This window comes from Rattus norvegicus, chromosome 1 (genome assembly GCF_021556685.1).
Source record: "Rattus norvegicus strain SHRSP/BbbUtx chromosome 1, alternate assembly SHRSP_T2T, whole genome shotgun sequence".
NCBI classification, from domain to species: Eukaryota; Metazoa; Chordata; class Mammalia; order Rodentia; family Muridae; genus Rattus; species Rattus norvegicus.
Genome location: NC_141534.1, coordinates 264,557,334 through 264,569,756, shown reverse-complemented (window position 1 = coordinate 264,569,756; position 12,423 = coordinate 264,557,334). Strand labels below are relative to the sequence as shown.

The 12,423-nt window shown below is 38.0% G+C and overlaps 1 pseudogene; it reads left to right on the top strand.

The window, feature by feature from the left end:
- Window positions 1–7,105: 7,105 nt before the first annotated feature.
- Window positions 7,106–7,462, top strand: LOC148007924 (T-cell-interacting, activating receptor on myeloid cells protein 1 pseudogene; annotated as a pseudogene).
- The last annotated feature ends 4,961 nt before the right edge of the window (window positions 7,463–12,423 follow it).

Here is a 12,423-nt window from a genome sequence, read left to right as displayed (position 1 = left end):
GCAGCCTCTGAGTCCAACCCTCTACTGAAGGAGAAAAGGGAGAGGGGTAAAGAGGGGGAAAAGAGCTCTGATTGATTAGGTCATGGACCTTCTGCTCCTGCATGGATTAATGCCTTACAAAAGGGCTGTGGTCAGCCTACTGGTATTGTGCTAAAGCAGTCTTTCTTTTAGAGGAAGTGTATGACAGACACTATGATAGAAGCAACAAACAGGCCTCCCTTCATTCGATAAACAATAGATATATAAACTCGAGATGTATGACTTTCTGGAGTCTCAACTGCCTCCTTCTTTAATACAATAGTCTCTACATGACCTGTGCACCAACTTCCTACTAGTCTAAAATCTCAGAGTTCTTAGATAATCTATTATGTCAAATTTGAGCAGTCTATAACATTATTGATAAAAAACACAGCCCTTTTAAAGACATAACTGTTCCTTTGTAGCAGATGACAAATACGTTCAAACAGGTGACTGTATAATATGTCTCCTTGGTTTGTTCTTGTCAAGCTAAAGAGATTAGATTAGGTCAATATGAGACTCCAAAGGTGGTACACAGATCAAAACTCAGAATGTGTTTAGACATCTGTGTGCTTAGCAGTAGGACTGTATTTGTTAAGAGTTTAATAACCATGAACATGAAGGTTTGGAGTCTGGCATCTAAATTCACAGTACATCAGTCAAGAAGACAGAACAGATAACTGAGAAATGAGAGGCTCAATATTTGCTTCTGCACAGCCCCGGCAGCTTTCGTTAGTCACTGGGTGAAGGAAATAAGAGAAAGTTTGTATAGGAGAAGGAAATGATTTGTCAAAGCTGTTATGTGGGCAGAATTTTCAGGAGGCATTTTGGTCTCAAGTTATCTAAATAGTTGTGAGGTATTTACACAACACTCAATATCAGTTTTCTTTCTTTTTTAAATTTTTTTATTATATATTTCTTCACTTACATTTCAAAGGTTATTGCCCTTCCTGGTTTTCTGTCCATAAGCCCCCATTCCCTCCTCTCCCCCTTCCCCATACGGTTATTCCCCCAATACATTTCCCTTATTGCCCTCCCCCATTTTCCCCTGCACTGGGGGTCCAACCTTGGCAAGACCAAGGGCTTTCCCTTCCACTGGTGACCCAACAAGGCTATTCTGTGCTACATATGCAGTAGAAGCTCTGGGTCAGTCCATGTATATTCTTTAGTGGTTTAGTCGCTGGAAGATCTGGTTGGTTGGCATTGTTGTTTTTATGGGGTGGCAAGCACCTTCAACTCTTTCAATACTTCCTCTAATTCCCCCCACGGGGGTCCTATTCTCAGTTCAGTGGTTTGCTGCTAGCGTTGACCTCTGTATTGGACATGCTCTGGAAGTGTCTCTCAGGAGAGATCTATATCCGGTCCCTTTCCACATGCATGTTTTAGCTTCATCAATCTTATCTAGTTTTGGTGGCTGAATATATATGGGCCACAAGAGTGTCAGGCTCTGAATGGCCATTCCTTGAGTCACTGCTCTAAACTTTGCTTCCATATCCCTGCCTATGAATATTTTCCCCCTTTTAAGAAGGAGTGGGTGCATCTGCATTTTGCTCATCCTTCTTCTTGAGCTTCTTGTGGTATGTAGATTGCATCTTGAGTAATTTGAGATTTTTGGCTAATATCAATTTATCAATGAGTGCATACCATGTGTGTTTTTCTGTGATTGAGTAACCTCACTCAGGATGATATTTTCTCGTCCATTCCATTTGTCTATGAATTTCATAAAGTCGTTGTTTTTGATAGCTGAGTAGTACTCCATTGTGTAGATGTACCACATTTTCTGTATCCATTCCTCTGTTGAAGGGCATCTGTGTTCTTTCCAGCTTCTGGCTATTATAAATAAGGCTGCTATGAACATAGTGGAGCATATGTCTTTGTTATATGTTGGAGCATTTTTTTTAGTATATGCCCAAGAGAGGTATAGCTGGGTCCTCAGATAGTGGAAGGTCCAATTTTCTGAGGAACCTCCAGACTGATTTCCAGAATGGTTGTACCAGTCTGCAATCCCACCAACAATGGAGGAGTGTTCCTCTTTCTCCACATCCTCGCCAGCATCTGCTGTCACCTGAGATTTTTATCTTAGCCATTCTGACTGGTGTGATGTGGAATCTCAGGGTTGTTTTGATTTGCATTTCCCTGATGACTAAGAATGTTGAACATTTCTTTAGGTGCTTTTTGGCCATTCGATAATCCTCAGCTGAGAATGTTTTGTTTAGCTCTGTACCCCATATTTTAATATGGTTATTTGGCTCTCTGGAGTCTAACTCCTTGAGTTCTTTATATATTTGGGATATTAGCCCTCTATCTGTTGTAGGATTGGTAAAGATCTTTTCCCAATCTGTTGGTTGCCGTTTTGTCCTAGCCACAGTGTCCTTTGCTTTACAAAAGCTTTGCAGTTTTATGAGATCCCATTTGTCGATTCTTGATCTTAAAGCACAAGCCATTGGTGTTTTGTTCAGGAAATTTTCTCTAGTGCCCATGTGTTCCAGATGCTTCCCCACTTTTTCTTCTATTAGTTTTAATGTATCTGGTTTGATGTGGAGGTCCTTGATCCACTTGGACTTAAGCTTTGTACAGGGTGATAAGCATGGCTCGATCTGCATTCTTCTACATGCTGACCTCCCTTTGAACCAGCACCATTTGTTGAAAATGCTATCTTTCTTCCTTTGGATGGTTTTAGCTCCTTTGTCAAAGATCAAGTGATATAGTTGTGTGGGTTCATTTCTGGGTCTTCGATTCTGTTCCACTGATCTATCTGCCTGTCTCTGTACCAATACCAAACAGTTTTTATGACTATTGCTCTGTAATGCTGCTTGAAGTCAGGGATGGTGATTCCTCAAGAAGTTCTTTTACTGTTGAGTATAGTTTTCACTATCCTGGGTATTTTGTTATTCCAAATGAATTTGCAAATTGCTTTTTCTATCTCTATAAAGAATTGAGAAGGAATTTTGATGGGGATTGCATTGATCTGTAGATTGCTTTTGGCAAAATGGCCATCTTTACTATTTTAATCCTGCCAATCCATGAGTATGGAAGATCTTTCCATCTTCTGAGATCTTCCTCAATTTCTTTCTTCAGAGATTTGAAGTTCTTCTCATAGAGATCTTTCACTTGCTTCGTTTAAGTTACACCAAGATATTTTATATTATTTGTGACTCTTGTGAAGGCTGTCCTTGCCCTAATTTCTTTCTCAGACTGTTTATCCTTTAAGTAGAGGAAGGTGACTGATTTTTTTGAGTTAATTTTATACTCTGACACTTTGCTGAAGTTGTTTATCAGGTTAAGTAGTTCTCTGGTGGAACTTTTGGGGTCACTTAGTTACACTATCATATCATCTGCAAATAGTGATATTTTGACTTCTTCCTTTCCAATTGGCATCGCTTTGACCTCCTTTCATTGTCTGATTGTTCTGGCTAGGACTTCAAGTACTATATTGAATAAGTAGGGAGAGAGTGGACAGCCTTGTCTAGTCCCTGATTTTCGTGGGATTGCTTCAAGTTTCTCTCCATTTAGTTTGATATTAGCTACTGGTTTGCTGTATATTGCTTTTACTATGTTTAGATATGGGCCTTGAATTCCTGATCTTTCCAGGGCTTTTATCATGAAGGGGTATTGAATTCTATATCAGTTTTCTAAATCATATTTATTATTTTTAAAAGATTTATGCCACAGTCCATATGTGGTGGACCGAGGACAACTTTGTGGGGTTGGATCACTCCTTATACATTTACCAAGGTTTAAACTCAGGTCCTAGGGTCAGAAAATGCTTTTACCACTGATCTATCTGCTATCCCTTTAGGAGACAACTTTTAGATGAGCAGTGTGTTTTTGGATGAGATGAGGATGTTAATGTGTATATGTCCCTACTCATCTGAAACCTATAGAAATGATGTTATGCATGTGGTACATATAACAAATGACATCTAGTCCACTATGTAGTGAGTAAAGCACAGAAAACATGTATTACTCATCAGGTCCCTACAGATGATTTTTAAGGTGTCCATTCTTCAGAGAAACTGGAATGGCATTCCATAAACTTCATATGCCACAATACCAACAGAGAATGTTCTAATTAATATCTCTAAGCAAATGCGTTTTTCTAGGCTTTGGGGACTCATGGCCATGTATGACTCTAGCCAGGTCCTTTGTGGGACAGAACATCATTGAAGACTTCAAGCACTGGATTCTACAGTGCTGCTTTTTTTGAAGACACACACACACACACACACACACACACACACACACACACACACACGGCACTAGCCTTCTGAGTCTCTGTGAGCAAAAGAGGAAGTAAGTCAACAAGAAAGACCAGAAAAATGTACTTCTGTGCAGAAATCCACGTGATTAAAGCTCCGGGATGCTTGCCTATGTTTAATGAATGCAGTTCTTAGAGTCACACAGAACTCTGTAATAGATTTCAAAGAAAATGAAATAAGTAAGGCAAACTCAAGCAAGATGACCTGTTCCGGGGGAAAGTACAGCAGTGTTGGCTGTGTTGAACATTTTAATTTTCAGTGTCTGTACAGATGTTGCAAGAAAGAGCAAAGGGTTTTCACTGCCTTAATTTACTCTTTTCTCCAGAACAGGATGATGCAAATGAGACTTTTTTTTTTTACTCACATAAAGGCAAACAAATTTTCTGAAATTAAAACTGTCTCCGGAGTCTAAAGGACCACCTGGCATTATTTCTTTATCTCTATCTTTCCTATGTAACTCAATGCCCAGTTGTTGTTGCTAACAGCTTTTTAACAAAAATGCTTGAAGTTGCTGGAAGAGGGGAAAAGTAAGGAAAATGGTATGCTATTTGCCTGAAAATAGCACAGGCAAGTTTAATAGCTCAATTCATGTATATGCTATCATGCAGTCACTTGACTAAAATTTCCTAGGTGTATATTGTACCTTGCCAAATTCACTACTAAAGTTAGAGATCATTGTACAAAATATATCAGGACCTTGTTTCGTAATTCAGCACACTTGGCTGTTTTGGGGTCTTGAAGTTACAAAGATGTCAGCTAGGAATTCAGGCACTTTCTAAAACATTTATTTTTTTATCATGGTTTTGTGACACCTTGATGTCATCTGATGGTGGATAATATGTGTTAGCTTCCCAATTAGATTGGCCAAAACAAAAAGAATGGACAGGAGGAGAAAGGATAGTTAATGATGTAAGTCATTATTTCCATACAGAAATAGCAATGGATAAAGAATATATAGCAAGAAAACGCGACTGGTGATAGGACTTCTGCCTATCAACACAACAGACAGAGTAAACAAAAAGGAAATGTCTATATGAATAAATTCTACTTAAGAAATTTATTGCAAGGGTGTGTGACAGAAAGTCCTGGTGAATTATTGAAAGATATCAGTCATGGTGATTGTATAGAATCCAGACATGTGAGGATGTAGAAACTAGTGGTTATAATTCTATTTGACTTTATAAAAAATAACTCTTGGGATGAGTCACATAGAGAAATAGGACACAAAAGTAATAACTAATAAATTACTAGGCATTAGTAGTACAACAAATTAGAATTTCCATGTGGAAGAAATATATATATTTAAGCATTTATATTTGTTACATACATATGTATATACATATATACATATATACATGCATACATACAAATATACATATGTTTCTTCATATATATGTTTCGTCAGTTGGCACTTAGATAAAAGGATTACAAAACCAAGCACACTGAAACAGTTTTCTGACTGTACTGAAGTGTCTTCATCACCCATTCTAAGGTCAGCTAAGTTGAATACAATGGTTTTTTTTTTTTTGTGGTGAAAAAGAAAGCTTCCAACATTAAAGTTGAAGACAGCTCATAGGTATGAAGTCAGATGTCAGTTAGACCGTGAATCATGATGACTTTCAGCAGAGTGAAAATGTATCTTCACCAGGAACTCAACGCCTCTTTATTTTGTCTTAAATAGTTTTATAGTCTAAATAATTATTTCAACATGTAAAACGTATAAACATAATGATCACTCAGTTACAAATAACATGTCTGTGGGTCACGTGTCTATTTCAGCCTGTCAGCATGAGTTAGCATCCTTTGTCCTTTTCTAAGCAATTAAATCATTTGTACTAATATAATGTTTGAAATATAAGTAAATAAACCATCCAATTTATTCATCTTTCAATAAATAATGCAAGTTTGAATTTGTTGATTGAGTGGCTTAATTCATTAAGTGAGACATTATAAAAACATTTTATGTGAAGTGGTATATGTCACATGTATGTATATATAATCATCTCTCCCTTCCTCCCTCTTTCTCTTTCTCTCTCTCTATCTATATAGCACACACACACACACACACACACACACACACACACACACACACACACACACACACACATCTTTATTTCAGCTCAGTTTATTCCCATACAAGGGGCGAACTATTTTCACATAAGGCACAAATAAGAAAAATATGAGGACTTAAGACGTGAGAGTCATGGAGGGAAGGCTTATATAAGTATTCTGTGACCAATAGTGTGAGACCATCACTGGAAGGTGACAGTCTATCAGGGGACTCCTTTGGCTAGTATTCACAGGTACAATATCCAGCATCTGCTTGTCGTGGGTTCATTAGATGAAACCCAGCTGTCCTCTGTTTCAAACGATGTGAAAGCCTGGAATCCAAAATAATATCTCCCTTTCTGAGAACAAGCTGTATGTCCAGGGTGGGACTCACACACTGCAGGGTCATGTTGCTATTCTAGGATGCTACTGTGTTGGGCCAAACACTGAGGCTGGGTTTGGGAAGGGTAACTTCTTCCTTCCTGTCTGTTTGGTCAACATTTGCATTTGCAAAAACAGTCATGAATGAGGTACAAGGGCCTGCAGAAAGGCACCTCATTACTGTCATTGCTTCTGAGGAGCACTCCAGAGGTTCCAGCTGAGCTCAGACCCTGAGTTCACAGGTTCAGGGCTTGCATGCTCCCACTGCTAGACTCTGACTTTAGGCCAACTTAGTACCTTCTTTGTCGCCTGAGGCTCTCCTCTGCCACCTCTCTGATGACCACAGCAGAAAAGGTCAACCTAAGGTGTGAGAGCCATACAATTTGATACACTATAAAATGTCCACTCTGCTGAAGGAGGGAACTTCACCACCTGTACAGTTTCAGAACTCAGTAAGTGACATGGTGGATTTCACACTTCAGATTGTGACAGTCAGTGATACAGGAGGGCAGAGGTGTGTGTACCTTCAGACAGAATCCCCTTTCAGAGCCTCACATCCAAGTGACCATCTTGCTATCTCAGTGGCAATTTCCCCAAGTGCCGTATCAGAATGTCATACCAAGAGCAATCTCATCCAGCTGGGAATATCTGCCATGTTAGTCGTGTTTATGGCAGTTTTCCTGGCTGAAGTCTGGTACAGTCAGAGGATGTCACTAAGCAGACCCAAGCCCTACAGCACCCTAGGGCCGCCATGAATCATTGATCAAAGCAGATGAGTTGCTCTTCAGTTTTCTATGAAGCCTGCACTGTCTGCTCTTTGAAAGCTGTCCTGGGATGGGATGACAGCTCCATCTCTTCAATCCTTACATGGCACAGAGGACGGAACTGGGCATAGATGTTCACCAGACCTCACTCTTTTATAATTACTACTCTGAAAACTACAGCCTTATTTTCCCAACAGATAGGGCATGCTGCCTAGGGGTAAACCAAAGCGTAGGTACTATGGATCTGGTTCTGTGTTCGTAATTATGTTAGCATGGTCTATAAGGCTTTATTTTATAACTTCTTTAGAATGTATTTTGTGTATCTTCCCAGATATCCTTGGCACTATCTATGTAGCATGCAAATTAGGTACCTTTAGGCAGTATATATATATATATATATATATATATATTCACATATATATTATACAATTAATTGTAATTAATTGCAATCTTTTTGATAAACCAAAAAAAAGAAGGTAGAGTCAATCTGCAAGACAGTAGCTTCACTCTGTGTTTTGTTTATTTGCTTGTACTCACCAAAAAATGTGCTAATTATTGCCAAATAAGTCTGATCAGAACAAAAAAAGTCCATCCAAATTCAGAGAGCTTCAGAATAATTTTATATAATACCAAACCTAGTATTAGGAAAAATCCCCCCTCTATCTATCTATCTAACATCTATTTGTCATCTATGTATGTATCACTTATCTATGTGTATCTATAAAATATGTAGACATGTGTGTATATACATTATTCATACACTCATATTAATGTTTTGAGTCATTTGTTCCTTTCATATATACTATTTTGTATCTCATGACTAATTACCATGTATTTTGAGAAAACAATAAGAGAAAAATAACCAATTACTACATATTAGAAATGTAATGAGGGGCTGGGGATTTAGCTCAGTGGTAGAGCGCTTACCTAGGAAGCGCAAGGCCCTGGGTTCGATCCCCAGCTCCGAAAAAAAGAACCAAAAAAAAAAAAAAAAAAAGAAATGTAATGAAACCTACTAACATGGCCTCAGGGATTGTTATAATTTTAGTTCTGTTTTTAAAGATCTTTCTTGACAGGAGAATGTGTCCAAGTAAAGATCAGTATTTTTAAATTTTACGGGTAAAAGAATATAATTTCTATGTCCAGACATGTGGCTCTGGGAATTGTCAGATCGTTACAAAAAAAAAAAAAAGCCTTTATCCTTCTGTCTTGAATTTGGGAATAGTAAATCTTGGTATTCACCACAAACGTAAGTCTCCTTGGGTGTAATTTATTTTGACAATAAATAATCTACTGACACTTTTGAAGAAAAGTTTTTAGTTAAAATCCAAGGGACCATGAGCTGTGCAAATGCATGAAAAGACAAATCAAACCCAGCTGTTCTTCACGTGAGCCAAGGCTTGATTGGCTTGTAACTGTTTATATCCGGGGGGTCAGTGGGATCCCTGGTTTACCAGCTCTTCGTATTTACTAAAGCTCATCTGGATCAAGAAATATTCCTTTAACCATTGACTTGGGAGACAATAGAAGGAAGAATCCTCAACCAGCCAGGAAATCTCATTTTTGATGACCTTTCTTCTGTGACTGTGCTTCCTTGCTTCTTGCTTCCTTGTTGCACAAGGAATTTTACCCAAGTTGCATGAAGGAAACTTTTTTTTTAAACATTGAGTCCTTGTACTAGGAATGCAAATGTGGATAATACTCAATTCTGTCTTCAAAATGTTCACAGACCTCTGAAGGAAGACCAATTGTTTTCGGTATGTCCACGATACTGTGAGAATGAATGGGTGAGCATGTTGCATGAATAAGTAGGTCTTTGAAAAAGTATAATCTGCATGTTGAAAAATGGTGGAAGATCTGTGAAATGAACACAAGAAATGAGAATATTAATGATAGCTAACATTTATGGAGTGTTTGCCAAGTACTTATTACCACACTTGCTGCTGTCAATCAACCCTGCACACTAACTGCTAATATTGTCTCTAATTTACACATGAGATATTGGAGGAGGACAAGTGATAGACACAATGTTCAAAGCCCATTTTATTTCTACTGAGTCTTTCTTTTAGCAAGGCTCACATACAAGAATGAAATGAAAAGAAATTAGACCATGATGCTAAATTATTGTTTTTTACATTTGTGTATTATAAAGTAGAGAAATTGTATGTAATATAGGTAGAAAAAAACAAGAATGCCAATATTCAAAAGGTAGTATGCTAGTTAGTTTTCATTTCTATAATAAAAATAGCCAAGTTTTAATTGTATAAGGATTAATATTAAAAGGAAGTTTAAAAATAGTTCTTTTGTTTTACAACTTGGGAGTTTCCAGTCTTGATCTGTTGCTTCTACTGCTTTGGATCTGTGGGTGATATCGCAAATCAGGCTAGAAGCGGATGGAGGTTCAAAACTACTTACATAATGCACTAAGAAGCCACAGGGAGAGAAAAAGATTCGGATGAAGTTCAGTGATTCTCGCCTTTAAAAGCACACCTCAGTGACCCACAGACTTCCCACTAGGCTTCCCCTTTTAAGCCATCCACCAACGTCCCATGGTGTTAACTCAAGAACCAACTGTTAAGTATGTAAAAGAGGTTAAGTCAGTCAGTGGTTATTGTTCCAATATGCACCAGAGTATGGGTTTTACTGAGAAGTCAATGAAGTGACATTGAATGGATTTCATCAGTAATACGGCAGGGTCAGATATGCATATTGCCGAAATGTAGGATGTTCAATAAGGACTTCTGAGGAAATCAGGATTTTATTTTATGATAGTTTCATAAAGGAATAAACTATATTTATATCACTCTAATCCCACTCTCAGTATAATAATATCATCACCATGCCCTCTCAAATTCAACACACACACACACACACACACACACACACACACACACACACACACAATCCTACTGAGTTTAATTAGCGTTGCCTATCTGTACAGGTATTAAGATTGACCACTAAGGACTGGAAAAACTATCCATTGACTCGTTCTAGAAAAAGACTGACTTTTCTCCATCAGCAGTCAACCACTACTTATTGTTCTCCCTGAATTGGTGTTCCCTTGTGTAATAATCCCTTACCTAAGGTTCCATGCTGACTTGTGTGACCTTGAGTGGTTCTTATGCAGGCACCCATATTACTGAGAGCCCATGGGCACGGCATTCATTTCATGCACAGAAGGTATCCTTGTCATTCTTACTGCCACTGGTAAAAGGTTCTTGATCACTCCACTGGGGAGACACTGGGGGATGCTAAACACAAAGCAAGGGAAGGGTAAGAAGCAATAGGTGGAGAAACACTGATGATCTACTTTCTGTGGAAACATTTTCTGCTGAGGAAACATGGAAGTATGATCAAGCTTACCTGCTTCTTTTTTTTTCTTATTTATTTTATATGACCTAACAATGTATCACTAGCTGTTTTGGACTCACTAAGGAGACAATCTAGTCTTAAATTCTCCAAGTTTCTCCCATTTCTCCTGAGGTTGAAGGTATGTGCCATCATGTCTGGTCAGGTGTGCCTTTTAAACATACCTTTATCTCTCACGAAAAGTGGATGGAATTAGAAAAAGAATATTTGTTGAGAGATAATGTATCAGGACTTATCAGTCTAATCAAAATATAGAACTAGCTCATGTGGATGCTCTCACAGAACAAGTAGACATCCGCTTGTGTCACACACTCAGGGACAGATAGAGAGAAAAGTGAATAGATCCAAGTATTGTATTTGGAAAACTGGGACATCAGGGAGTTTTGAATGTATTATGAAATCCAGCCTGTAGCATGAAATATCTTGTGACTTGGAGTACACAAATGACAATCACCACACTTCCGTTGTCACCATCTTTCAACATTGAGCTGACCCAATGAGAAATACTACCTGGTTGAATCTTTGCCAGAAGAAAGCTTCTGATAAAGGGAGAGTTATGTTTTCTGTTTATTCTTTGTCTTTTTGTTCAAATGTATTTTGAGACCCAACTCTGTGCATCCAATTGTCTTTGTCGTAACAACAAGATTTCTGAAATAGGTACTGTGGAAGATGGTGAAGTGATGCTTAGTCTAAACCTTCATGTTTGAGAGGCTTGACTGTATAGAGGAGAAATAGTGAGGTAACATCCAACAGACTTGTCAGTTTCTTGCCATGTTTTAATTAAAGCAAAATCAGGGGGAAGATAGGATGAATACTGGATGGGCCATAGCAGGCTTGAAAGCTACCTTAATTCCCATGCTAAATTGTTTTGTGACCTAAAGCAAGTAATTTCTTCTCTCTGAACATATCTCTAAAACTCATAATTTTATTTACATAATCCATTTCATGTATTAAATCATGGGCTAAGAACTAGTCCTTAGAGCGGGCACAGGTTAATGAATATAATGAGGAAAATACAGCTTTTGGGTTCTGGCAATGTTCTATTTTTGATTTCCAATTTGACCTCATGAATGTATTTATTTAGAAAAATAATGTGTACTTGTATCCTGTGCACTTTCCTAAGTGAAGTTTTACCAAAAAATCTTGGGTTATATGTACAGATAAATACAGATATATTTCTACCATTATCCCAACTCATTGTAGACCCAAAATATGATTAAAACATTATATAATCTACCCATAAATCTCCACCTTATTTTAAGGCATAGTCAGTTTCCAAAGAACTCTGCCCCAAGCATAGAAATTAGGACAGGAAATCAAGTCAGGGGTGATCTCAGCAAACAGCAAGGTGGTCTATTCTGATCCTCGAGTCCTTATTTGAACAGTCATCACTTGTGAGTAGTTTCTTTTGAAATAAAGCTGAGCTAGTGCCTGTTTACTTGGTGTTAATCAGCTGTTTGGAGGCATTACGGAATTAATTAGCTTCGGATAGATACTCATTTGGAAACTAGTTTCAAAATCTTGCCAACGGAGGTGCCACCTTGAAATGATGTTATTCTATGCGTGTCAGGGTATAGGGTAGC